Consider the following 27,539-nt stretch of genomic DNA (forward strand, 5'->3'; position numbering starts at 1 on the left):
CTTTTAGATTAGATTCCAGATTTAAAAAGCAACAAAGAACCACGAAGCAAGAAATAAAGGTAGATAAATTATGAATGCAAACTAGCACAGAATGTAAAAACAGGTAGGAAAGGTTTAGGTTGGAAAAGGGTGGCTAAAGTGGATGTAGATCTCTTGCAGGATGAGAAAGGAGAATTAATATTGGCTGAAACGGCCAAGGTCTTGAATGACTATTTTGTGTCAGTCTTCATGCTGTAAGATTAGATTACTTACAATGTGGAAACAGGCCCTTTAGCCCAACAAGTCCACACCGCCCCGCCGAAGCACAACCCACCCATACCCCTAACCTAACACTACGGGTAATTTAGCATGGCCAATTCACCTGACCTGCAGGTCTTGGGACTGTGGGAGGAAACCGGAGCAAACCCACGCAGACACGGGGAGAACATGCAAACTCCACACAGTCAGTCGCCTGAGGCAGGAATTGAACCCGGGTCTCTGGCGCTGGAAGGCAGCAGTGCTAACCACTGTGCCACCGTGCCGCTCACCATGTAAGATGTGTCTAACATGCCAAAGAATGATGTTAAGGAGGTGAGGACCTCAACTCAATTGATATTACTAAAAGGGAAGTGTTGAGCAAACTTGAGACTCTAACGATAGATTAGTTCCCTGGTCCTGATGCAATGCATCCCAGGGTGCTGAAAGAAATGGCAGAAGTTACAGGAGATGTGTTAGTGGTAATTTACCAAAATTCACTGGATTCCGGGCAGGTCACAGCAGACTGGAAGACAGTGAATGTCACGCCACTCTTTATAAAAGGGTGCAGGCAAAAGGCCAGTTCGCTCAACATCTGTAGTTGGGAAAATGCCGAAGGCTATCATTAAAGAAGGAATAGTGAGACATTTGGATGGAAAGGGTTCCATCAGGCAGGCACAGCATGGATTCAGGAAGGGAAGGTCGTGTTTGACAAACTTACTGAAGTTCTTTGAGGATGTAACAAGCGTGGTGGATGGAGGAAAGTAGGTGGATGTTGTATACTGAGATTTCCAGAAGGCTTTCGATAAGGTGCCACATAAAAGATTCATCCATAAGACAAGAATGTGTGGAGGTACAGGGAATGTACTAGCATGGACCGGTTCACTAATAGTCAGGAAAGAATTGGGATAAATGTGTGTTTCTCTGGTTGGAGATCAGCGGTGAGTGGGGTGTCACAGGGGTCAGTGTTCAGCCCAGAGCTGTTCATGATATATATAAATAATTTGGAAGAAGAGACCAAGTGTAACATAGCCAAGGTTGTTGATGACACTAAATTGAGTGGAAAGGGAAACGATGTAGAGGATGTGGAGGGTCTGCAGAGAGATTTTGATAGGTTAAGAGAGTGGGCAAGGGTCTGGCAGATGGAGTACAATGCTGGTAAATGTGAGATTATCCACTTTGGAAGTAAAAATAGTCAGTCAGTGTATTATTTAAATGGGGAAAGATTGCAATATACTGTTGTGCAGAGGGACTTAGGAGTGCTAAGTCCATCTTCCCCTATCTCTTTCTCCCCTAAAGTGATGATTGTATCGGCACCACCTCATGCTCCCACCAGTTGAACAGTTCATCAAGTTCACTAACACCTTCCATTCCAACCTCAAGTTGCCCTGGATCATCTCAGACACCTCCCTCCACTTCGTGGACCACTCCATCCCCATTTCTGACGACAAACTCAACACAGACATCTGCTACAAACCCACTGACCCCCACAGCTACCTGGACTACACCTCCTCCCACCCTGCCTTCTGTAAAAATGCCATCCCTTACTCCCAATTCCTTTGCCTCTGCCGCATCTGCTCCCAGGAGGACCAGTTTCACGATAAAGCATCCCAGATGGCCTCCTTCTTCAAAGACCGCAATTTCCCCTCCCAGATGGTTGACGATGCCCTCCAGCTCATCTCCTCCATTTCCTATACTCCACCCCTCCAGTCACAACAAGGATCCCTCTGGTCCTCACCTTCTACCCCACCAACCTCTGGGTACATCACATCATCTTCCGCCATTTCCGCCACCTACAAACAGACCCCACCACTAGGGATATATTTGCCTCTGCATTCCGGAGAGACCATTCCTTACACAACTCCGTTGTTCGGTCCAACTTCCCCTGCCAATTCCAGAAGTGCAAAACCTGTGCTCACACCTCCTCCCTCACCTCTGTCTAAGGTCCCAAAGCATCCTTCCACATTCAACAGAGATTTATCTGCACTTTCTTACACGTCATCTACTGTGTCGATTGTTTCCGATGTGGTCTCCTCTACATTGTGGAGACAGGACGCCAACTTGCAGAATGTTTCAGAGAACATCTCTGGGACACACACATCAAACAACCCCACCGCCCTGTGGCTGTACACTTTAACTCCCCCACCCACTCCGCCAAGAACATGCAGACCCTGGGCCTCCTCCATCACCTCCGCCATTACCACCCGACACCTGGAGGAAGAACGCTTCATCTTCTGCCTTGGGACGCTCCAACCACACAGGATTAATGTAGATTTTACCAGTTTCCTCAATTCTCCTCCCCTCACCTTATCCCAGATCCAACCCTCCAACTTAGCACCGTCCTTTTGAACTGTCCTGCTTGTCCATCTTCCTTTCCACCTATCCGCTCCACCCTCCTCTCCACCCTCTCATCTTCATCTCCATCTCCATATACCTATTGCATTACCAGCTACCTTCCTCCAGCCCAACTCTCTTCCTATTTATCTTTCAACCCCCTTGGTCCACAAGCCGAATTCCTGCTGAAGGGCTAATGCTCGAAATGCCAATTCTCCTGCTCCTTGGATGCAGCCTCACTGGCTGTGTTTTTCCAGCACCACACTCTTTGACTCTTCATTCCAGATTGTCAGAATCTTCAGTACCTTTTTTGTGTTCTTCAGTAGTTTTGAATCTGCATTTTACTCCCTGAACTGATTGTGGAATCAAATGAAAGTAGCAACTGTTGGTTTTTTAAAATGAACAGTTAAGAAGAAAGATGATGGAATAGGAGAATAGAAGTGATTTTCCAGATATTTTGAAGAACCAGGAAGAGAACAAATGGTGAATAGCATTTTTGTCTTGTATCACTGCACAATTTTCACAATTTATTTATCAAACTAACCCATTACATGAGAGAACGTCTATCCTGGAACACCAAGAAGCCTCAACTCTTGGATTACCCAACATGCTGGTCTATTTTTGGCAATAAATACTTAATCACAATGGTGGCTGCGTAATCACAATATGACCAAGTTGACCAACCTTCGCCCAAAATTCTACTTTGAAGACACACGATTGAAAATGAACAGGAAACATAAAATTAGCTCAATTCTGTCACATAACACCTTGATGATTTCATAAGTGAGTAGCTTGGATGGAGTGAGTTTTAAGTTGCGTGTGAAGTGGAAACTGGGTGTGATACTGGAAATAAATCAAACAGAATCATATTTTAGATCAATGTACAGTGCATCTTATATTCAAATTTGCTTAATGAAATGGAACTGATAATAAATTGGCATCAGGGAGGTGGCAACAGGTTTCACCTTACTTGATAGCTTTGTCCGTTACAAAATTCCATGTCTGGAAATGTGTAAGAAAGTGGCCAGCACCAAACCTTTCATCATACAGCATGTCAAAAGGTGTGATTGGTTTCAATCTTTTGACTTACCCTTCAAGTGTCTGGGTATCTCTGATATCTCTTCGATGATGTTTGTATAATGTGCCACAGCAGCACCTCCTTGAAACAAATTTTTCCGTAAAATCAGATACAAGAATAATCACAGCAGTATGTCTGATTCTAATTTGGATGCAAGTGGAATTACACAGTACCACTTTGCTCTATTTCTTCCAATATTTTGTCCAACTTTGGGACACCATTGCGCATTTTCACAAAAAGATTTCCACATCACCCTTCGGGCTCCAGCTTCCTTCTCCATTACCAGGTTCAGAAGAAGTTCGGCGCTTTCTACTTTTTTCCCATCGTCTGCCAGTTCAGTAACTTTCTGGAAATAACAAGAAGCACCATATTTCATAAACCGTGAATATTCAATAACCGTGTTATTTCAGTTTGTCAAATGAATCAAATGGATAACAGACGAAGAAACTACCCTACAGTGCAATTATCGGCATTAGCTCAAAATCAATCAAGTTACATTTCAGGATTTTAGCACGCTAAAATTTTCTGGGGACAGGTGGTAACATACTGCTAAAGTTATTGAGCTACTAAACTGGAGGCTAATGTTAAGACATTGGGGACATGTGTTCAAGTTGTATTATTGTTATATGGCGAAAAAGGATTTCAATAACACAAAAGAGGTCAGGTATTAACTGACAGCATTCTGAAAATGTGATCACAGTTGAACGTTATAAAAAAAACTGGCTTATTAACGTCCTTTCGGGATGGAAATTAAATCTGTCAGTTTTACTTGTTGTTGTTGTTGACATTTGTCTCCACATTCACAGGAATGTGTTTGACCATTACACCCTCTGGATAGCAGTGGCAAGAACATACAACATAGAACAATACAGCACAGTACAGGCCCTTTGGCCCTCAATGTTGCGCCGATCCTAGCCCACTATCCTCCATATGCCTATCCAATGCCCGTTAAATTGCCCATAAAGAGGGAGAGTCCACCACTGCTACTGGCAGGGCATTCCATGAACTCACGACTCGCTGAGTATAGAATCTACCCCTAACATCCGTCCTATACCTACCACCCCTTAATTTAAAGCTATGCCCCCTCAAATTGGTGACTCCATACGTGGAAAAAGATTCTCATGGTCAACCCGATCGAAACCACTAATCATCTTGTACACCTCTATCAAGTCACCCCTAAACCTTCTTTTCTCCAATGAAAACAGCCCCAAGTGCCTCAGCCTTTCCTCATACGATCTTCCTACCATACCAGGCAACATCCTGGTAAACCTCCTCTGGACGCGTTCCAGTGCCTCCACATCCTTCCTATGGTATGGCGACCAAAACTGCACACAATACTCCAGAAGCAGCCGCACCAGAGTCTTATACAACTGCAACATGACCTCAGAACTCCAGAATTCAATTCCTCTACCAATAAAGTCCAGTACACCATATGCCTTCTTCACAGCACTATTTACCTGCGTGGCAACTTTCAGAGATCTGTGTATATGGACACCAAGATCTCTCTGCTCATCCGACCATTAGCCCAGTACCCCATCTTTTTGTTACTCATACCAAAGTGAATCACCTTACACTTAGCTACATTGAACTCCATGTGCCACCTTTCTGCCCAGCTCTGCAGCTTATCTATATCCCACTGTAACCTGCCACATTCTTCCTCACTGTCAACAACTCCACTGACTTTCGTATCATCCGCAAACTTGCTCACCCAAACTTGGAGCCCCTCCTGCAGGTCATTTCTAAAAATGACAAACACCAATGGTCCCAAAACAGATTCTTGTGAAACACCGTTAGTAACTGCACTCCAAGATGACCTTTATCATCAACTACTACCCTCTGTCTTCTTCCAGCCAGCCAATTCCTAATCCAAACCTCCAACTCACATTCAATGCCATACCTCCGTATTTCTTTGCAGTAGCCTACCATGGGGAACCTTATCAAATGCCTTACTAAAATCCATATACACCATATCTACCGCTTTACCCTCGTCCACCTCCTTAGTCACCTTCTCAAAGAATTCAATAAGGTTTTTGAGGCACGATCTGCCCTTCACAAAACCATGCTGACTATCCTTGATCACATTATTCCTATCCAGATGTTCATAAATCCTATCCCTTACAATTCCCTCGAAGACTTTGCCCACAACAGAAGTGAGGCTCACCGGCCTATGGTTACTAGGGTTATCCCTACTCCCCTTCTTGAACAAGGGAACCACATTTGCTATCCTCCAGTCTTCTGGCGCTATTCCTGTAGACAACGAGGACATAAATATCAAGGCCAATGGCTCTGCAATCTCCTCCCTTGCTTCCCAGAGAATCCTAGGATAAATGCCATCAGGCCCAGGGGACTTATCTATTTTCACCCCTTCCAGAATTTCCAACACTTCTTCCCTACATACCTCAAAGCCATCCATTCTAATTAATTGTGACTCAGTATTCACATCGGCAACAATGTCCTGTTCCTGAGTGAACACTGACGAAAAGTATTCGTTCAGTGTCTCCCCAATCTCTTCAGCATCCACACGCAACTTCCCACTACTATCCTTGACTGGACCTATTCCTACCCTAGTCATTCTTTTATTCCTGACATACCTATAGAAAGCCTTTGGGTTTTCCTTAATCCTATCAACTAAGGACTTTTCATGTCCCCTCCTTGCTGCTCTTAGCTCTCTCTTCAGATCATTCCTGGCTACCTTATAACTCTCAATCGCCCCAATTGAACCTTCACACCTCATCTTTACAAAGGCCGCCCTCTTCCCTTTAACAAAGGATTCCAATTCCTTCTTAAACCATGGCTCCCTCACACGGTCCTTTCCTCCCTGCCTGACAGGTACATACTTATCAAGGACATTCAATAGTTGCTCCTTGAACAAGCTCCACATATCAATTGCACCCTTGCCTTAAACCCTACTTTTCCAAGCCACGCATCGTAAGTTGTGCCTCACCGCATCATAATTTCCCTGCCCCCAGCTATAACTCTTGCCCTGCAGTGCACACTTATCCCTCTCCATCACTACAGTAAAAGTCACCGAATTGTGGTCACTGTCCCCAAAGTGCTCACCTACCTCCAATTCTAACACCTGGCCTGGTTCGTTACCCAGAACCAAATCCAGTATGGCCTCACCTCTTGTTGGCCTGTCTACATATTCTGTCAGGAACTCCTCCTGCACACATTGGACAAACACCGACCCATCTAACGAACTCGAGCTATAGCTTTCCCAGTCAATATCAGGAAAGTTAAAGCCCCCATAACAACCACCCTATTACTTTTACTCTTCTGCTGAATCATCCTCGCAATCCTTTCTTCTACGTCTCTCGGACGATTAGGAGGCCTGTAGAAAACTCCTAACAGGGTGACCTCACCTTTCCTATTCCTAACCTCAGCCCAAACTACCTCAGATGGTGAGTCTTCATCCATCGTCCTTTCCACAGCTGTAATACTATCTTTGACAAGCAATGCCACACCTTTTACCCCCACCTCTGACCCGACTAAAACATTTAAACCCTGGAACCTGCAACAGCCAATCCTGTCCCTGTTCTACCCATGTCTCCGTAATAGCCACAACATCAAAATCCCAGGTACCAACCCACGCTGCAAGTTCACCTTCCTTATTTTGTATACTTCTTGCATTGAAGTATACACACTTCAAGCCACTTTCCTGTTTACAGGCACCCTCCTTTGAGTTTGATGCCATGTTCCTAACCTCCCTACACTCCAGGTCCTGCACCCTAAAGCTGCAGTCTAGGTTCCCATGCCCCTGCAGAGTTAGTTTAAACCACCCCCCCCCCCCACCAAAGGGCACTAGCAAACCTCCCCCCAAGGATACTGGTGCCCCTCAGGTTCAGGTGTAGACCATCCTGTTTATAGAGGTCTCACCTTCCCCAGAAAGAACCCCAGTTATCCAGATACCAGAATCCCTCCCTCCTGCACGATCCCTGTAACCATGCATTTAACTGTTCTCTTTTCCTATTCCTCGACTCTCTATCACGTGGCACGGTAACTAACCAGAGACAACAACTCTGTTTGTTCTAACTCTGAGCTTCCAACCTAGCTCCCTGGAAGCCTGCCTAACATCCTCAGCCCTCCTCCTACCTATGTCGTTGGTGCCAACGTGGACCACGACTTCGGGATGCTCCCCCTCCCCCTTAAGGACCTGGAAAACATGATCAGAGACGTCATGTAGCCTTGCACCTGGGAGGTAACATACCAAACATGAGAACAGTGACAAATGGTGAATAAATGCTGACGATAGCACGCATACACAGTCCATGAATGGATTAAAAATAACACCTGACAGCAGATAAAAGTTCCAACACTCTGTTCAAAGCGATGTGTGTCTCCCAGAGCAATAGTATTCTTTCAAGTGCAGTCACAGAGTTATAGACTTACAGAGATGTACAGCATGGAAGCAGACATTTTGATTCAAGTTGCCCATGCCGGACAATTATCCTCAGTTACCATCGGTCCAATTTTCCAGCATTTGGCTCAAATACTCATCCAGATGCCTTTTAAATGTTGTAATTGTTCCAGCTTCCACCAAGTCCTCTGGCAGCTCATTCTACACACACACCACCCTCTGTGTGAAAAAGTTGCCCCTTTGGTCCCTTTTAAATCTTTCCCCTCTTACCATAAACCGATGCCCTATAGTGTTGAATTCCCCTTCCCTGGGGAAAAGAACTCGACTATTTAACCTGTTCATGCCCCCCATGAATTCATCAACCTCTGTAAGGTCACCCCTCAGCCTCTGCCACTCCAGGGAAAACAGCCCCAGCCTATTCAGCCTCTCCCTATAGTTCAAATCTTCCAACCCATTCAGCTTCTCCCTATAGCTCAAATCTTCCAATCTACCATGTGGAACCTTGTCAAAAGCGTTGCTGAAGTCCATATAGACAACATCCAATGCTCTACTTTCATCAAGCTTCTTTGTCACTTCCTAAGAAAACTCAATCAAGTTAGTAAGATACAATTTCCCATACACAACATCATGTCGACTGTCCTTAATTAGTTCTTGCCTTTCCAAATACATGGAAATCCTGTCCCTCAGAATCACCTACGAAAACTTACCTGTCACCGATGTCAGGCTCACAGTCGATAGTTCCCTGGCTTTTCCTTACCAACTTTCTTAAATAATGGCACCACATTAGCCACTCTCCAGTCTTCTGGCACCTCAACTGTGGCTATCCATGATACAAATATCTCAGCAAGGAGTCTAGCAATCACCTCCCTTGATTCCCACAAAGAAAGTTGCATCGCTTGTCAAGAGGAAGAAGAAGGCTTATGTTAGGATCGAATGTAAACACTCAGTTAGGGAGCTTGAGAGTCACAAGTTAGCTGGGAAAGACCTAAAAGAGAGCTAAGTTGAGCGAGGAGGGAACATGAGAAGTTGTTGACAGATAGGATCAGGGAAAACAGTAAAGCTTTCCATAGGTATATAAGGGATAAAAGAATGACCAGAGTAAGATAAGGATCAAACAAGGACAGTAGTGGGAAGTTGTGCGTGGAGTCAGAGGATATAGGGAAGCGTTAAATGAACATTTCTCATCAGTATTCACACTGCATCAAGACAATGTTGTTGAGGAGAATACTGAGAAATAGGCTGTGAGACTAGATGGGATTGAGGTTCACAAGGAGAAGGTGTTAGAAATTCTGGAAAGTGTGAAAATAGTTAAATCTCCTGGGCTGGATGGAATTTATCCTAGGATTCTCTGGGAACCCGAGTCTTTGACTTTGATCTTTATGTCATCGTTGTTGGCTGGAATATTGCCAGAAGACTGGAGGATAGCAAATGTTGTTCCCTTGTTCAAGAAGGGGAGTAGAGACAACCCTGGTAATTATAGACCAGTGAGCCTTACTTTAGCTGTGGGTTAAGTGTTGGTAAAGGTCACAAGAAATTGGATTTATAATCATCTCGAATAGGTTAGGTTTTGCACCTTCTCTAGTAGGTACATTCACATACTAAATAAGAAAATGTTCTTGTACACACTTAACAAACTCCTCTCCCTTAACACTATGGCAGTCCAAGTCTATGTTTGGAAAATTAAAATCTCCTACCATTACCACCCTATTTTCTTTTTTACAAATGACTGAAATTTCCTTTCAAATTTGCTTCTCAATTTCCCACTAACTACTTGGGGGTTCTATAGTACAATTCCAATAAACTGATCATCCCTTTCTTATTTCCCAGTTCCACCCAAATAACTTCACTGGACTTGCTCCCAGGAATACCCTCCCCAAATACAGCCATAAGGTTAACCCTGAGCAAAACTGCCTCTCCTCCTCCTGTCTTGCCCCTTTTCAATCCTTCCTATGGCTTCTTTTCCCTGGTACAATGAGCTGCCAGTCCTGTCCATCCCTGAGCCACATCTCTTTAATTGCTATGATATCCCAGTTCCATATTCACAATCATGCTCTGAGTTTATCTGCCTTACCCCTAGGCCTCTCGCATTGAAATAAATGCAATTTAATTTACCAGTCCTACCTCGTTCTCTGCCTTACTCTTGCCTGTCTTGACTGTTTGACTTCCTCCTTTTCTCAAGTGCACCAGCCTCAGACGTATCTCTTTTCTTACTATCTCTTTGGGTCTGTGTGGCCCCTTACTAGTTTAAATCCTCCCAAGTAGCTCGGGCAAATCTCCCCACCAGTTTATTCATTCCCTTCCAACCTGTCTTTGTAAATAGGTCACTTCCACCCCAGAAGAGATTCCAATTAATCAAAAATGTGAATCCTTCTCCCCTGCAATAGCTCCTCAGCCACACATTCATCTGTTCCATCCTCATATTCCGACCTTCACTACCACATGGCACTGGGAGTAAACCAGATATTCCTACCTTTTTAATGTCTTGCCTAATTTCCTGTATTATCTCATCTGAATTTGGTACTTTTCTCACCCTATGTTGTTGCCTCCAATGCGTACAAGACCTGCCTGCTTGTCATTCTCCACTTTGAGAATATTCTGCACCTTCTCAAAGACACCCTTTGCCAGCCATTGAAACATCTGTCTGTGCCTCCGACTAGAGAGTGCCCTATAACAATCGATTGCTTGGAACCTGAGATACCCCTCATTATATTAGAGCCTGTCCTTGTACCAGAAACTTAGCTGTCAGTGCACACTCCCCTGAGAATCCATCACCCTCTACATCTTCCAAAAAAACATGCTTGTTTGAGATGGGCAGAGCCACAGGAGACTCCTGCACTACCTGCCTACCTCTACTACCTTTCTCAGAGCTGAAAATGTGTTGCTGGAAAAGCGCAGCAAAAACAAATTTTCAGCTCTGATCTCCAGCATCTGCAGTCCTCACTTTCTCCTACCTTTCTCAGAGGTCAACTATCTACCTGACTGTATCTGAAGTTTCTCCAGCTTCCTGAAACTGCCATCCATCACCCCCCCCCCGTCCAACTCCTGTAACTTCCTCAGTACTTCTCACTGCTGCTGCAAAGGATCCGTGTCATCCAATAGGATTTGCAACCAAACATACTTCCTCAATTATGATCACCAGAAACATTGGCGTTCTCCCTCTCTGCACCTTAACAATCTACAGACCCAGAAAATCGAATAGTTCTAAAAACATTTCTCTAGGATAACTTAGTGCCGATGTTTTATATTTTTAATAAAAGTCAGTTCACTAAAATCTCGGTGCTTCATTACTGATGTCTTTTAGGAATAAGGACTAACATTGTCTTCATGTAAAATAATCATACCTCTTGAAGAATGTAGAAAAGCAACTGAACACAATGAATATTCTACTTGGAAATTGTTTAAGAATTTCATGAACATCTCCCTGTTCCCAGCTGCCAGAGAAAGTGGTGGAGGCTGGTACAATTACAACATTTAAAAGGCATCTGGAAGGATATATGAATAAGAACGGTTTAGAGGGATATAGACCAAATGCTGGCAAATGGGACTTGATTAATTTAGGATACCTGGTTAGCATGGACGAGTTGAACTGACGTGTCTGTCTTCATGCTCTTTGGCTCCATGACTCTCTGACTCTCAAAGTGAGTTTAAATTAGCTTGTACGTGAGTTTGTAGCAATAAGTTCAGAAGGAAAGGAAATCGGCTGGAAATAGGAGGTTAACATTTTAGTTTAGTACAGAAGTTTTAGAAACCAAAGCTATGGAATAGACAACGTGCTTGTTGTACAATGATTTATACTGAAGAATTCAGTGCAGGATGTCTGGTGAATAAGACAAATAAACAGTTTCCACAATAGTGGCCCAAATGTATAGCACATTCCAATAGGAATAAATCACTGAGAAAGGATTCAGAGAATCAGGGAAAGAAATAGCAAAGGTTTTCTCATTGGAGTGAAGAAGGATGAGAAGTGACTTGATAGCGATGTACAAGATGATGAGGCGTAGATAGAGTGGATAGTCAGAGACTTTTTCCCAGGGCAGAAATGGTTATCAAGAGGGGGTGTAATTATAAGGTTTAGGAGAGATGTTTAGGGGAGATGTCAGAGGTAGGTTCTTTACACAGAGAGTGGTGGGTGCACAGAATGCACTGCCAGCAGTGGTAGGACAGGCTTATACATTAGGGACATTTAAGTGACATTTATCTCTTGGATAGGCACAAAGATAGTAAAATGTAGCATGTGTAAGTTAATTTGATCTTAGGGGAGGATGAAAGATTGGCACAACACTGAAGGCTGAAAGGCCTGTACTGTGCTGTATTCAGCTCGGTTCTATATTCAGTTTTTCACTTTCCATTTCACTGTGCCAACAGTCTGGATGATGCAGGGTTGGAGAACTGCTAAAGTCCTGTTATTGCTTTTTTTAAAAATAGACATTTTTATTGAAAATTTAACATGTTTTTACAAACTTACAAATAAAAAAAACACAAGTACAAACACTAATACACAATTAAATCTTAAATAAATAATAGCCAAAGCCTGTCAACCAAAAAGAAGAGATACAGAGAAAAAAACGAGAAAGACAAAACTCAACTAACTACTAATCTTACCTACAACAAGCCAGAGTGTATGATCAAATATCTTACATTACTCAAGAGAAAAAGAAAGGATAACATAGTAATTAAGTAGTGAAGTACATGCTCGGAATGAGTTAACATCAAATCGTAATAAAACCCGTATTCATGCGGGATTCCTCCCCCAAGGGGCCCCCGGAACAGCCAAAACCGCTACCTCAACGAGGTGAAAGCCCTTGACAATATGGCCGAAATATCTTATCTGTGTAATTCAAAAAGGGCTGCCATATTTTATAGAATAATTCAGTTTTTTGGTGCACCATATTTGTAAGGAAGTCAAGAGGAACACATTTCATGGTTAATCTGTGCCAATTCGGAAGTCCTGGAGGGCCCTCGGCCACCCAGCTGACTAAGATATTTTTCCTTGCACAAAAGGAGAGAATGGAAAATAATTTCCTCCCATGCACATCCAGAGAAGGTAAACTCGAGAAGCCCAGGAGAAGAGATATTGGATCTACTCTAATTTCCATTCCCAAGATTTCTGTCAAGGCATTTGCTACTTTGGTCCAGTATTTGTGGATCTTATGGCATGTCCATAGCAGTGTGTAAGAGTGCCCACCTCTGTTTTGCATTTGGGACACATTGGAGATGCTCCTGCCAATTGTTCCGGTGCTATATGAGTCCTATGGAGTATCTTTAACTGAATGGCCTGGGTTCTGTTACAAATGGAGATTCTTCTGGCATTTTCCCAGATGTCATCCCACATTCCTGTAGAAATTTCCAGCCCCAATTCCTGATCCCATGTTCTAAGCAGATGGTCCATGTCTTCCGACACTTCATTATGTAATAAGTGATAAAGAGTGCTGACCAAGGATACACCCATTGGCCACAACACTCTATGTTCTCTATCTGATTTATGAAGGCTATCTAATAGCGTAGTCTTCTTCTGTATGTAATCTCAAATTTGGAAGTATCGAAAGAGGTCTCCATTAGGTAATCCAAATTTCTGATGCAGCTGCTCAAAAGACATCAGGGCCCCCTTCTCAAACAGATCCCCTAAATAGATTAGATTAGATTACTTACAGTGTGGAAACAGGCCCTTCGGCCCAACAAGTCCACACCGCCCCGCCGAAGCGTAACCCACCCATACCCCTACATCTACATTTACCCCTTACCTAACACTATGGGCAATTTAGCATGGCCAATTCACCTGACCTGCACATCTTTGTGACTGTGGGAGGAAACCGGAGCACCCGGAGGAAACCCACGCAGACACGGGGAGAACGTGCAAACTCCACACAGTCAGTCGCCTGAGGCGGGAATTGAACCCGGGTCTCAGGCGCTGTGAGGCAGCAGGAAATATCCCTGGACCTCCAGGATTTGAATGTGGCATTTGTGAGCCCTGGTTGAAAACACCATACCCCATACCCCTACAATGGGAGTACAGGGGGATGTTTTATGTGAATTACCCTCGTTTTGCCGCATTATATTCCAGGCTTTAATTGTGTTTAATACTATGGGGTTTTCTACAGTGGTCCATAATGATTTTCATCTTATCTAAAAATAAGATGTTAATAAGAGGACACTTTACTTGAGGAGCCCAGATGTCCAGCCAGATTGATTGCGGGTCAGGCGAGAACCAATTGCTATGTAGCTTAATAGGGAACTCAGCTGACACTTCCTAAAGTATGGAAAATCCAGCCCTCCCCTTGCCTGTGGAAGCTGTAGCTTCCTTAACTTAATGAGGGAAAATCTATGATTCCAGATGAAAGAACCAAGCCAACCACATAATTTGCACAGTGCTGGCCTCGGCAGCATCACTGGGAGCATTCTCATATGGTATAAGAGACGGGGCAAGACATTCATTTTAATTAGAGCTATTCTTCCTAGCCAGGAAATTGGAAGATTCCCCGCAGCGTTGAAGGTCCTGCCTTATCCTTTCCAGTAGATGCCCAAAATTGACCTTGTACAGCTGACCAAATACTGGGGTGATAAAAATACCTAAACATAAAAAACCCTCCAGAGACCACAGAAAGGGAAAGTGAGATCCGTCCAATAAGTGGGACATACTAGCGAGGCCACCCTACGGCATGGCCTCTGATTTTGAGAAATTAATTTTGTAACCTGAGAATGCACTAAATATATTAATATTTTGGATCAGAGGATTACTAAGAAAAAGAGAACATCATCTGCATAAAGGATAATTTTATGTTTACTTGTACCAATCCTCGGGGCCGTTATATTAGAGTCAACCCGTATAGCTTCCGCTAGTGGCTCAATTATTAGCGTGAATAGCAACAGTGAGAGAGGACATCCCTGACAGCAGCCACTACCCACACTGAAGCTATCTGAGTCTAAACCATTAGTGATCACAACTGCTTTGGGATCATTGTACAATGTTGAGACCCATTTAGCAAATACCTTCCCAACGCCAAACCTTTCCAATGTATAGAACAGGTATGACCATTCTACCCTGTTGAATGCCTACTCCACATCCGAGACTACTATTCCCAGTACTTTTTCCTGATGACAGACTTGAATCACATTCAAAACCCTTCTAATATTATTAGATGATATACAGCCCTTGATAAACCCCGTCTGAGCCTCCTTTATGATGTGTGGCAATACCCTCTCCAGCCTCAATGCTAATGTTTTAGAAAGAATTTTAAAATCTACTTTTAGCAAGGATGTCAGTCTATATGATGTGCAATCTTCTGGGTCCTTTCCTTTTTTGAGAATAACGGAGATATTTGCCTCTTTCAGCGAAGGCGGGAGGGCAGCCCTGACCGTATGAGTAGTTGTACATGTCCATGCGTGAACCAGCTAATACTCCTGGAAACTCTTTGCAAACTTCAACCTGAAGTCAATCTGGGCCAGGTGCCTTACCGCTCTGAAGTTGCCTGATTGCGTCAAGTATTTCCTGGGTTGTTAGGGGAGCATTCAGGATCGACACCTGTTCTGGAGTTAAGTCCGGAAAAAGGACTGCATCCTCCTGGCTCTATCTTCACAATCCTGTGATTTATACAAATCAGAATAAAACTTTCTGAAGAATGTGTTGATCCTTTTATGATCGTGAGTCAGAGTACCAGTACTTTCCCTAACGGATGTGATAGCTTGAGGGGCCTTTTTATTCCCTCGCGAGAAATGCTAAGTATCTACCAGGTTCATCGCCAAATTCATATAATCTTTGCTTTGCAAATAATATTTCCCTCTTTGCCATTTGGGTAAGTGCGGTATTCAGGGCTGTCCTAAGGGCCGTAATCCTTTGTAATTTAGCAATAATCTGTCAATGTATGCTGTTTCAGCTGCTTTTAAACGAGCCTCAAGTAGACGCTGTTGTACTCCCTTTCGATTTTTCTGGGTCACCAAGTATGAAATGATCAGACCTCGCACATAAACTTTAATGGTCTCCCACATCATTGATGGGTTACGAGCCGTACCTGAATTAATTTGCAAAAAAAGTTTTAAATTCTTGAGAAAAGTATTTTACAAATTTACTATCCTTCATTAAGAAGGAATCCATAAGCCAATGTCAGGGGGATGCCTCATTGTTCCTAGACTTGATTTCCATATACACAGCATCATGATCAGAAATTATCATAACACCTATTTTTCAGGATGATATGGAATTCAAAAAGGTCAAGGGGGCAAAAAACATATCAATTCTAGTGTGACATTTATGTGGATTAGAGTAAAAAGAGAAATCTCTGCCTTGTGGGTGAAGGCACCTCCACACACCTACTAATCCTAATTCTTTATTCAAATCCACCAATTGTCTGGATCTGGGGGATACACCCGCAGTACTCTTGGGTATCCTGTCTATCTCCAGGTCCATAATACAATTAAAGTCTTCCCCTAAAATTGTATGACGAGCCCAGAGAGCCGTCGGTTCAGGGGACAATACAGATTTAAAATCTCATATTCCTCTCCATTTATAAGGGCTTTAACCAATATATATCGTCCAGATTCATCTTTTATCTGACTTGGGATTTTGAAAGGGAGATTCTTCTTAATAAGAATGATTACTTCCCTACTTTTTGAGCTGAAAGAAGAAAAGAAGGCCTGATCAAATCCACCCTGTTGTAATTTCAAATGTTCTTTATCTAGTAAATGTGTCTCCTGTGGGAGAGCGATATCACTCCTTTCGTTTTTGAGATTAGATAGCATTTTGTTCCTTTTGACTGGCGAATTACTCCCTTTGACATTTGAGGTGCACCATTTAATCGAATGACTAACCATAATCGTCCAGGCAAGTCCGAGACCTCCCAGAAGGAGAAACCCCATCCAAAACACTCCTAGCATAGACCATCGAAAATTCACAAAAATAGAGATTCTTTAATCCACTCTAATTTAATAAAACACAATTTCTAAATTGAAAAAATATAAAACATATTTAAACGGAGACTTGCCCCCTTGTTTCCAGGGGGCATCACTTCCTTTCCGAAAACCCATCATATCCTCTCCCAACCAGTGCCCCACCCTCGACGCAGGCATCCCATAATAAAATAAAGAAAATTCAAGTGTGCTGTAAAGCTAAAGTTAACAGTGAGTACCCTACCCACTCCTACCCACACCAACACCTAGCAATATATTTGGCAATGTTAATACCACGTATAAACATATAAAACAATAAAATTACAGTCTTAGCAGATAATAATTAAATATAGTAACACAAAATAATAGCGGGAAACAACCCCGCTCTAAAAGAAAGAGATAAGGTAAGACAAGACAGGCACCCCCCCTCACCTGAATCAACTAGACCACCCGGCCTATATATATAAAACAAAAAGGAAAATCACAAAGTGGAAAACAAATAAGCTCCCTCCCTACCCCCTGGAGATAATATTAAGCAATATAGGTAATAAGAGAAAAAAAAGGGTAAACCGGGGAACAGGGGGTTGGGGGTGGGGGAGTGAGCAGAACAACTTCATTCACTACATGAATTAACTCTTACAATTTATTTGAGAGAGTCCAAATATTCCTTGGCCTTCTCCGGCGATCCGAAGTTATAGATGGACCCTTCGTGGTTAAACATGGCATTGCTGGGTAGCGCAGGGATTATTGAATGTTTAAATCCCTTTGATGCTTCTTCGTTTCATCAAACACCCTCCTCTTATGGTCCAAAGCTCTGGAAAATCCTGAAACAGCATAATCTTGGATCCTTTTTAAGTCATGGCTTGGGGATCTTTCCCGAGATTTCTGGAGGCTTCCAGGAGCGTTTGCTTCTCTCTATAGCACTGCAGCCAGAACAGGACCGGGCAGGGGCGCTGGTCCGACCCGGGCCTGCATATTGCAACCCGGTGGGCCCATTCTACCCTTACCTGGCCTGATCCAGCCTCCAACTTCAACATCCGAGGAAGCCACTGCTCCAGAAATACTGCAAGCTGGCCTTCCTCTTCCCGTTCGGGAAGGCCGAGCAAACGAATATTTTTTCGACGACCTCGATTCTCAAGGTTGATGATGTGATCTTCTAAGGGCCGGACTCGCTGTTCGACCCACGGCCAATTCTGCAGTAGCCTTGCAGGTCGTGGCCTTTAGCTCTGCCCCTCCGACTCGATGTTCGATTTTTTCTATGTCTCGGTCGTGCTTTTGCAGCGCGACAGACAACAATTCTGACCTGCTCCTGGACTCTTCAATAAAGGCATTGATCTTCTCTTCAAGTTTGGCAATCACTGCAACAAGGCTCACCACCGTAGGTAAGTCCCCTGGGGTAGCTGCAGACACCTCTGCTGCAGCTGGGGAGGGTGGGGGAGGGGTTCCTGTGTGTTGCAAGCTGCGGGCATTCTTTCCCTTAGTCATTTTAACAGAGCATCAAACTACTCAAGGTTGGTTCAAAATAACTAACTGTATTGAATAAAAGTTATTTTAAATGATTTGGCAGGTGTGGTGGAGGCGGGCAGCCCACTTTGCCTGAGTCTTGGGCAGAGCACGACAGACTCAGACTTGCTGGGTCGCCGCCATCTTGGATCTCGTCCTCTTATTGCTATGAAGGCAGAGCCAGAAACCAGAGTAAACACAAACCAAAAAGTAAATACATGGTGTTATTTTTGGTCAGAAACTGATATATAATAGTTTGAAATGTGTATTATTGATCAGGTCGAGTGACTATGTGTTTCCTCACTGTGTGTAATTTTCTTCAGAAGGTATCCATGGTGGCTGATGAGGGTAACAAGAATCTGAATGGATATTGGCAAATTCATTTACAAGAACATAAGACATAGGAGTGGAAGTAAGGCCATTCAGCCCATCAAGTCCACTCCGCCATTCAATCATGGCTGATGGGCATTTTAACGCCACTTACCTGCACTCTCCCCGTATCCCTTAATTCCTTGCGAGATTAAGAATTTATCAATCTCTGCCTTGAAGACATTTAACGTCCTGGCCTCCACTGCGAGACACCACATGCAGACTACTTAGAATACTAAAATATCCCAGGATCCAAATGAGGGTGTCTGGGCTGGTGCAACCGAAACTATTTAATGCTATCAATGGCGTAAAGCCAAAAACAAAAATATAATGTTAAATATGTCAATCAGGATTGGCCAAATCTATGTGTTATGTGGAGAAAGAACAAAAATCTGTTAAGGTTTCAGGTCTGTAATGTTTTGTAAGAAGTGAGAATAGTTGGGAAACATAATAGATTTTGATCAAATGAAAGCGGTAGCTAAGATAAGAATAATTAACAAAACAGAAGGTCTGCTCAGAGGGGAGGGAAGATCAAATGACAGATTGTTCAATGGGGCCAGATCAAAGGATTAGATAAGAGACAGTGAAACTCTGGGTCTGGAGGTGATATGATGGCAGAACTGAAAATATGTTGCTGGAAAAGCGCAGCAGGTCATGCAGCATTCAAGGAACAGGAGAATCGACGTTTCGGGCATAAGCCCTTCTTGAAGCCAACTTGAGCAATGCATAAACTCAAAAGCTAAATTTTAAAAAATATGAAAGATGTATTATACAACCAATTAAAAAAGTGTATTCGAGTATGTGATCTGAAATTGTTGAATTTAAAAAAAGGAAGTTTGCAAAACGCCCTCTTAATTTCTCTGTCTTTCCTTTTGGTGCATCCAATCTATCACTAACATCTAATTTGGCTGTTTTTATTTGCTGTTCTCCCTTTTTGTATTTACTTAATTTTTTTTTCCATTGCCAAGTTTACCCATTGCTCCTGAAAGCCACGAACCTGCAGAATTATCATCTTTCTGCAATGACATCATCAAACAGCGCCAGAGAATCTTTCACAAACAATTTCTGACTTTTCTACTTTCCTCATTTACGTAAGTTGGATGCAAAATTGCCTCAATGGCAAGACAAATGGTTCACACAGTTCATGAATGTTTTGCAAGAGGAAGGCAATTTTTATTGGGGTCATGCAGCATTGAGGTGAGCGTACCATGCAGTTCCTGAACTTATATGCATGACTTTCATTCAGGGGGCATGATTAAGAAGCCTTCACCTTGACATGGAAAATATCCAGGTGTTTGCTAGTTGTCAATCCTATTCTATATCAATGAAATTTACATATGCTCTGCAATGTAGCAGACAAAATTTAAGCTTGAGATGAATGATCAAATGTATCTCGGAATGACGATTAAATCTGGAAAAAACCATAGAAATGGCATGAGGGGCACAGGACAAAGAAATATTAGTGCACAGATTGGTGAAGGGAATTGGGCAGGTAAGTGGACAGGAAGAAAATGAATAATTTCTTCGGGAGCTGAGACACAGAGGATCAGAAGATGAGAGTTTATATTTGAACCATATGTACACCAGTTAGACTGAGGTTGGAGACTCTGTAGATGACTTCATTGACTGCACTATAGGAAGAAATCCATGGAATTCATGAGGATATTTTTCAGCAATTTGTTGAGGATTGGACAATAAATTGGGCTTGGATGTTTTTTGAATCGTGTCAGTTGTACAGATGAGGGTGATTAGAGATGTTTAAGGTGTATGTAAGATGAGAGCACCAAGTAGAGATAGCAGATATATTTTGTTTAGCAGTGTGGTGAACAAGTGCTTATGGAATTAGGGAGGGACTGAGGAGTTGATATATATGGAGGACAGTGCCTGAAAAACTGGCAGAAGCAGAAACCTGCATCGTTTTAAACTGATCTGTATGTGAGGTATCATAATGTTAAGGTTTATGAACCAAGAGCTGGAATGCATGATGATGTCTGGGAGCAGTCAATGGTCCAAATTACCACATCCTGTCTTCCAATTATTTCTATGTTTTCATCATTCCAACAGAGATATCATTTATGATCTGCAAATCCAAAACATTGACAGACATTTCTCACATTGATTGGATCTGTTGCCAAAATAACAGGATCTCTTGAAAGTTTTCGGATGTTGAGGCAATTCAGATTAAGAGTGATTTTGTTCACTTGCCTGATGTTCCTGGCCATTGAAATGTCCCTCGTACGTTAACACCAAGCTGACACCTATCACTGCTTCTTCAATTGCCTGTTCCAATCTCTCCCGGGAGAATGTCGTCACCTTATAAAGGTCGCAATCGTTGAAGTTTTCAAGGCACTGGGAGACAGGATCTGTGAGTATAAAGTGTATAAATATTTTCAATGTATCCTACAAGTTACAGTCTTTAATTTATTGGTATAATTTTCATTTAACCAACCCATCAAATTCACTTAGTTTTCATGGAACAAAAAATGTTGAAGTAGTCTCATGGGCACGAATGAGTATGACACCTTTACACTGTCTTGCAGAGTTAAAGTCATTCTTCTTCCATCAAGTTAAAGGTAAGGTTCATTTCAGAAAATGTGTTGATCATTGTAAACTGTGTTATCACTGACGACAACTTTGAAGAAACAAAACTTTGGAATTTCCTGCGACTTCTCTTGGTGAAAGGACCTTTATTTAATGATTCACTTGCATTAACCACAGAAATCCTTCATAACATCGTGTGACATGCAATGCATGCCATGGTCAATCTTGGCACAAAGTTGGCAAGGAAAGTATGGGTGGCATCATTTCTATGCCCTCAAAGAGACTTAAAGTTCACACAGACATAAACAAATCAAATAAGTAAGTATACCAGTTAGAAACATCTAAAAAGACCCTTATGTTACACAAGCAGTTAAACATTTTGAAAAGCTGCTAGACAGCACAGACAAGAGAAGTCTATGTGAGATATTGAGAATGCATCTGAATGTCATTTGATTCCTCAACAGCGGTTATCATCCACAATGATGCCCAAATGGATGATTTGCTCAGTTTTGTTCTCATTTACCCATTCTTTCGAAGGATGAGCTTTTAATTAGTAATAAGCAAAAAGATCCATTTACAACCAACGTGAATGTCCCCTTATGTGTGATGCCATTACAAGTCTCTCAGAATCACACTTTCAGCCCATAGGATCCATACTGTCTCTGTAGATGCACAATTAAATTAGTCACATTCCCTTGGCTGGACTGTCTTCTTTACAAACCACTGTATAATTGCCATGTTGGCTCAGTGGTTAGCACTGCTGTCCCACAGTGTGAGGGACCTGGGTCCAGTTCTCACCTGGGCAGCTGTCTGTGTGGAGTTTGCACACTCTCCCTGTGGGTGTGCTCTGATTCCCTCCCATATTTTAGTCAGGGGTAAATGCCTGGGTGGGTCCCTCTTTGGAGGGTTGTTGTGGACTTTTTCCACACTGTAAGGAATCTAATTCCCTTTTGAATGTGCCAACTGAATCTGTTTACCCCGTACTCTCAGGAAGTGCATTCCACTTTGATGGGAGAATTTTTAAAAAATATTTTCTGATGTCACTTTCTTGGCTGTTTTTACCTCTGATTTCAATCGTATTCTCAATCCTCTCAGGAGTATGAACAATTCCACCCGGTTTTCTCAGGGTGCACTCTCATGTTTGTGAATAGCCAAATTAGATCTCCTGTCAACCTTCCCTTTTCCAAAGAAATCAGGCCTAATTTCTCCACTCTCCCTCAACAATGGAATTGTACACCATGAAGCTAGTCTTGTGACTATTTTCTGCACCTTCTTCAAAGTCTTTATATCACACCTGAATCGCCCTGTCCAGAACAGGGCAGAATACTTCAAATGCTTCCGAACTAATATGAATTTGCTTCATTTTTATTCAAAGGAGAATGCCAAACATGGTAGGAGGAAAACGAAGATGACTAATTCTGTCAAACAAATCTTCAATAGCTAAAACCACTTCAGGAAATTCTAGTCTTTGAAATGTCTAATATTTCACACTCTCTATATGACAGGATACTTATAACAAGACGAATTGTTTCTCTAACCAATTGAAATAACTGCTCGGAGGTCGATACCCCATCACCGAGTGACTCCTTATCTACACTTGCACTGTATCTGGACTCTGAGCATCTAGCTCAGAACCAGTCCCTGTAGTGTGGAGATTCTCTGACCGAACATGTGAAAAAGAAAAAGAAAATGAGGAGATTCTCTGAATCACCTGATTTTTTTTTCCTTTTTCACATGTTCATCCATTTTCTCCTCGCCTCTTCTGATTCCCTTGCTTTCATGTCTGTTTCTCACAATGTGACTCTTGTCTTCTCATTCTTTCTTGGTCGATATTTCCTTTGCTTTTTACCTCTAAATCTCTGTCACTCCTTGAAATAACTCCACAGAGACCGGTATCCTGTCTCTCCTGCTTATATTTGTCAGCCAGGGCTCCCTGATTGGCCCAGGTTAACAGCCACAATCAGGGATCTCTTACTCAACGAGATCCATTTGGCCCTCGTTCCAATTACCATATCCCTCCGCCCACCTCACCCAACTCCTGCCCTTTCTCTTGTTGCTTACCTGGAATATTTTCACTTTTCCTGATAAACAGCTTATGCCCAAAATGTCGACGCTCCTGCTCCTCAGATGCTGCTTGACCTGCTGTGTTTTTCCAGTGCCACACTTTTGACTCTGATCTCCAGCATCTGCAGTCCTCACACTCCCTTATATTTTCATCTCAGTTCCCTTTCCTCCAACTCTGACACACACCGTGGTGGCATGTACCAGACCGTAGCCCACCTCTTACACCCAGACAATATCGGGAGAGTTTCCTCCGCTTCTTTCGAGGTAACATTATCGAAACTACATCCATCTCAGACTCTAAGGTTTCCTTGACACGAGAGAGGGGGGGAATAATCCATGGTTTCTGACAGTTCTTTCTGGCTGTTCTGAGGGCCAGGTATGCTTTGCTCCTGTCCCATTTGCGAGATAGCACTTTATCGTGGTGCACACGTTAGCTCAGGACTGCCTCGCCTGCCTGAACTTTGAATGTCATGGGTCCAAACCTCACCTCGTACCTACGCAGGGTTTTTTTTAATTGAATCCCAGCAGTGTGGAAGCAGGCCCAATGCGTCCACACCGACCCTCCGAAGAGTCACCCACCAAGACCCATTCCTCTACATTTACCCGTGATGTACCTACCCTCCACATCCCTGAACACTCTGGGCCATTTAGCATGATCAATTCACCTAACCTGCACATCCTTGGATTGTGGGAGGAAGCCAGAGCACCCAAAGGAAACCCACACAGACACTGGGAGAATCTGAAAACTCCATAAAGTCGCCCATGATTGGAATCGAACCTGGGTCCCTGGTGCTGTGAGGCAGCAGTGCTAACCACTAAGCCAACATTTCTGTGGTTTTGACACCAAACTTTGTCCCCTGAAGTAAACTGTCTCTCTCACTTAGAGGAGGCAAGTGGCATTCCTGCTGCCTTTTCACCCTCCCCATCAGATCTGGAAATATCAGGTTTAATCTGATGTGGAATCTTCTCCCCATCGCTGGAGTGATCCCTGCAGTTCGTGAAGGGTGCTCCTATAATCAAACAGGAACTGTAGCATTTTGGTAGCGAATTATGGTAGGCTGTTTCTTTGAGCTTGCCTTCAATGTTTGGACTGCTCTTTCCACCTGACCATTGGGTGATGGATGCTATGAAGCTGTCTGAACATGCTGAATCTCATTTGAAAGGTAAATCAGGGCAGGACTTATACACTTAATGGTAAGGTCCTGGGGAGTGTTGTTGAACAAGCAGACCTTGGAGTGCAGGTTCATTGTTCCTTGAATGTGGAGTCTCAGGTAGATAGGATAATGCAGAAAGCGTTTGGTATGCTTTCCTTTATTGGTGAGTACATTGAGTATAGGGGTTGGGAGGGCATGTTGCAGCTGTACAGGACATTGAATAGGTCACTTTTGGGTTGTGTGTAATTCTGGTCTCCCTCCGATAGGAGGGATGTTATAAAACTTGAAAGGGTTCAGAAAAGATTTACAAGGATGGTGCCAGGGTTGGAGGACTTGAGCAATAGGGAGAGGCTGAACAGGCTGGGGCTGTTTTCACTGGAGCATCGCAGGCTGAGAAGTGACCTCATAGAGGTTTACAAAATAATGAGGGGCATGGATAGGATAAATAGACAAAGTCTTTTCCCTGGGGTCGGGGAGTCCAGAACTTCAGGGCATAGTTGAGGGTGAGAGGGGAAAGATATAAAAGAGACCTAAGGGGCAACTTTTTCACACAGAGTGTGGTGCGTATATGAGGGTGCTGCCAGAGGAAGTGGTGGAGGCTGGTACAATTACAACATTTAAAAGGCATCTGGATGGGTATATGGATAGGAAGGGTTTCGAATGAAATGGGCCAAGTGCTGGCAAATAAGACTCGATTAATTTAGAATATCTGGTTGGCATGGATGAGTTGGACTCAAAGGTCTGGTTCTGAACTGTACACCTCTATTGCTCTATGACTTTAGGAAATGCATGTCAGCATGGTGGCTCAGTGGTTAGCACTGCTGCCTCACATCACCAGGGACTTGGGTTTGATTCGAGCCTCGGGTGACTGTCTGTGTGGAGTTTGCACATTCTCCTCGTGTCTGCGTGGGTTTCCTCCGGGTGCTTTGGTTTCCTCCCACAATCCAAAGATGTGCAGGTTAAGTGAATTGGGCATGGTAAATTGCCCACAGTGTATAGAGACTATGTAGGTTAGGTGCATTAGTCAGGGGTAAACATCGGGTAGGGGAATGGGTCTGCGTGGGTTACTCTTTGGAGGGTTGGTGTGGACTTGGGCCAAATGGCCTGTTTCCACACTGTAGGGAATCTATGTATCTGTCGGGTTTCTATGATTCCACTTGAAACCCCTGCTGGTAAATGACGACCCATTGTCTGTGACCAATGCTTCATGTATTGTGAAGATGCAGCCTTTCAGTCATTATCCTTGCGTTTGCGAAATGAACGCTATGTATGTCCAAACAATTTGAGCAAGGACGTTACGCCCATGAAAGGGCCAGCACAGTTGACGTGTAACTACATCCAGAGTTTACCCAGCCATTGCCATGATGGGGGGGGTGGGGGGGAAGCGAGCTGCTGGCAGTAGTTTTTGTCCTTGTTGGCACTCTGGGCACTGCCCCACTAATCCAGCTATGTCAGTACCCAATCCTGGCCACTAAATAACCTCTTGCCAACATCTTTATTCTGTAAACTTCTGAACAGCACTAATGGAGTTCAGCCAGTATCTGGCAGTGACCTTGACTCAGGACTATTACACTTACTCCCCATAATAAAATGTCGTCCTCTATGGTGATCTGGTCTGTCCAGGTCCAGAAAGGTTTCCATTCTGGTTGTGATGGCTCTTTGGGTTCCCCCAGTACCACCAGCTGTTTTAGTTTTGCCAGGATGGGATCTTTCTGTGTTCACAGTTGGATATTGTCAGCAATGACCAGAAGGGTGTCCAGAAAGTTTCAAACCAGAATGGACTCTTACAGGGGAGGCACCACCGGTGGTGTACCTGCCAGTCAGAGGTGGCTCAAGGCATCTGCATTCGCCACTTGACCTCCTGGACAGTGGTCCAACTTGCAATGGTACGCACTGAGAATATGGGCCTACCCTTGAATTCAACTTGAAGCCACAGCCTTGTCTTCTCTAAGTAGCCCGAACAAAGGTTTGTGGTCCATTAGTATTACAAATTTATGTCTGTAACATATTGGTGCAACTTTCTCAAACTAAAGATGATGGCTAAACCTTCTTTCTCCATCTGGACATATTTTGGTTCGGCATCAGCCAAAGCCCAGGAAGCGTACATTATCAGGCACTCCTTTCTGTTGGGCCACTGGTGAATCACACCACCCCACCACAGGGAGGCATCGCATGTCAGCACCACCTCTCACTTGGGATCATAATGGGCCAACACCTCAGATGACAGCAACTGTTTTTTCACTTCATAGAACATAGAACATAGAACACAGAAAAGTACAGCGCAGTACAGGCCCTTCGGCACTTGATGTTGCGCCGACCGAAGCCTACCTAATCTACACTAGCCCAATAACCTCCATATGCTTGTCCAATGCCCGCTTAAATGACCATAAAGAGGGAGAGTCCACCACTGCTCCTGGCAGGGCATTCCATGAACTCACAACCCGCTGAGTATAAGATCTACCCCTAACATCTGTCCTATACCTACCACCCCTTAATTGAAAACTGTGTCCCCTAGTAACAGCTGACTTCATTAGCGGAAAAAGGTTCTCACTGTCAACCCTATCTAAACCCCTAATCATCTTGTACACCTCTATCAAATCTCCCCTAAACCTTCTTTTCTCCAATGAGAAAAGCCCCAAGAGCCTCAGCCTTTCCTCATACGATCTTCCTACCATACCAGGCAACATCCTGGTAAACCTCCTCTGCACTCGTTCCAATGCCTCCACATCCTTCCTATAGTATGGCGACCAAACCTGCACACAATACTCCAGATGAGGCCGCACCAGAGTCTAATACAACTGCAACATGACCTCAGGACTCCGGAACTCAATTCCTCTACCAATAAAGCTCAGTACACCATATGCCTTTTTTACAGCACTATTTACCTGGGTGGCAACTTTCAAAGATCTGTGTACATGGACACCAAGATCCCTCTGCTCATCCACACTACCAAGTAGTCTACCATTAGCCCAGTAATCCATCCTTCACAAAAGGCTACTTCTTAGCTACACGACCCTTGTTCAAT

At 43.4% G+C, this 27,539-nt stretch overlaps 1 pseudogene; it reads right to left on the minus strand.

The window, feature by feature from the left end:
* Positions 1-27,539, minus strand: part of LOC140486114 (NACHT, LRR and PYD domains-containing protein 3-like) — a 61,601-nt pseudogene that overhangs the window by 15,820 nt on the left and 18,242 nt on the right.

This window comes from Chiloscyllium punctatum, chromosome 15 (genome assembly GCF_047496795.1).
Source record: "Chiloscyllium punctatum isolate Juve2018m chromosome 15, sChiPun1.3, whole genome shotgun sequence".
NCBI lineage: Eukaryota > Metazoa > Chordata > Chondrichthyes > Orectolobiformes > Hemiscylliidae > Chiloscyllium > Chiloscyllium punctatum.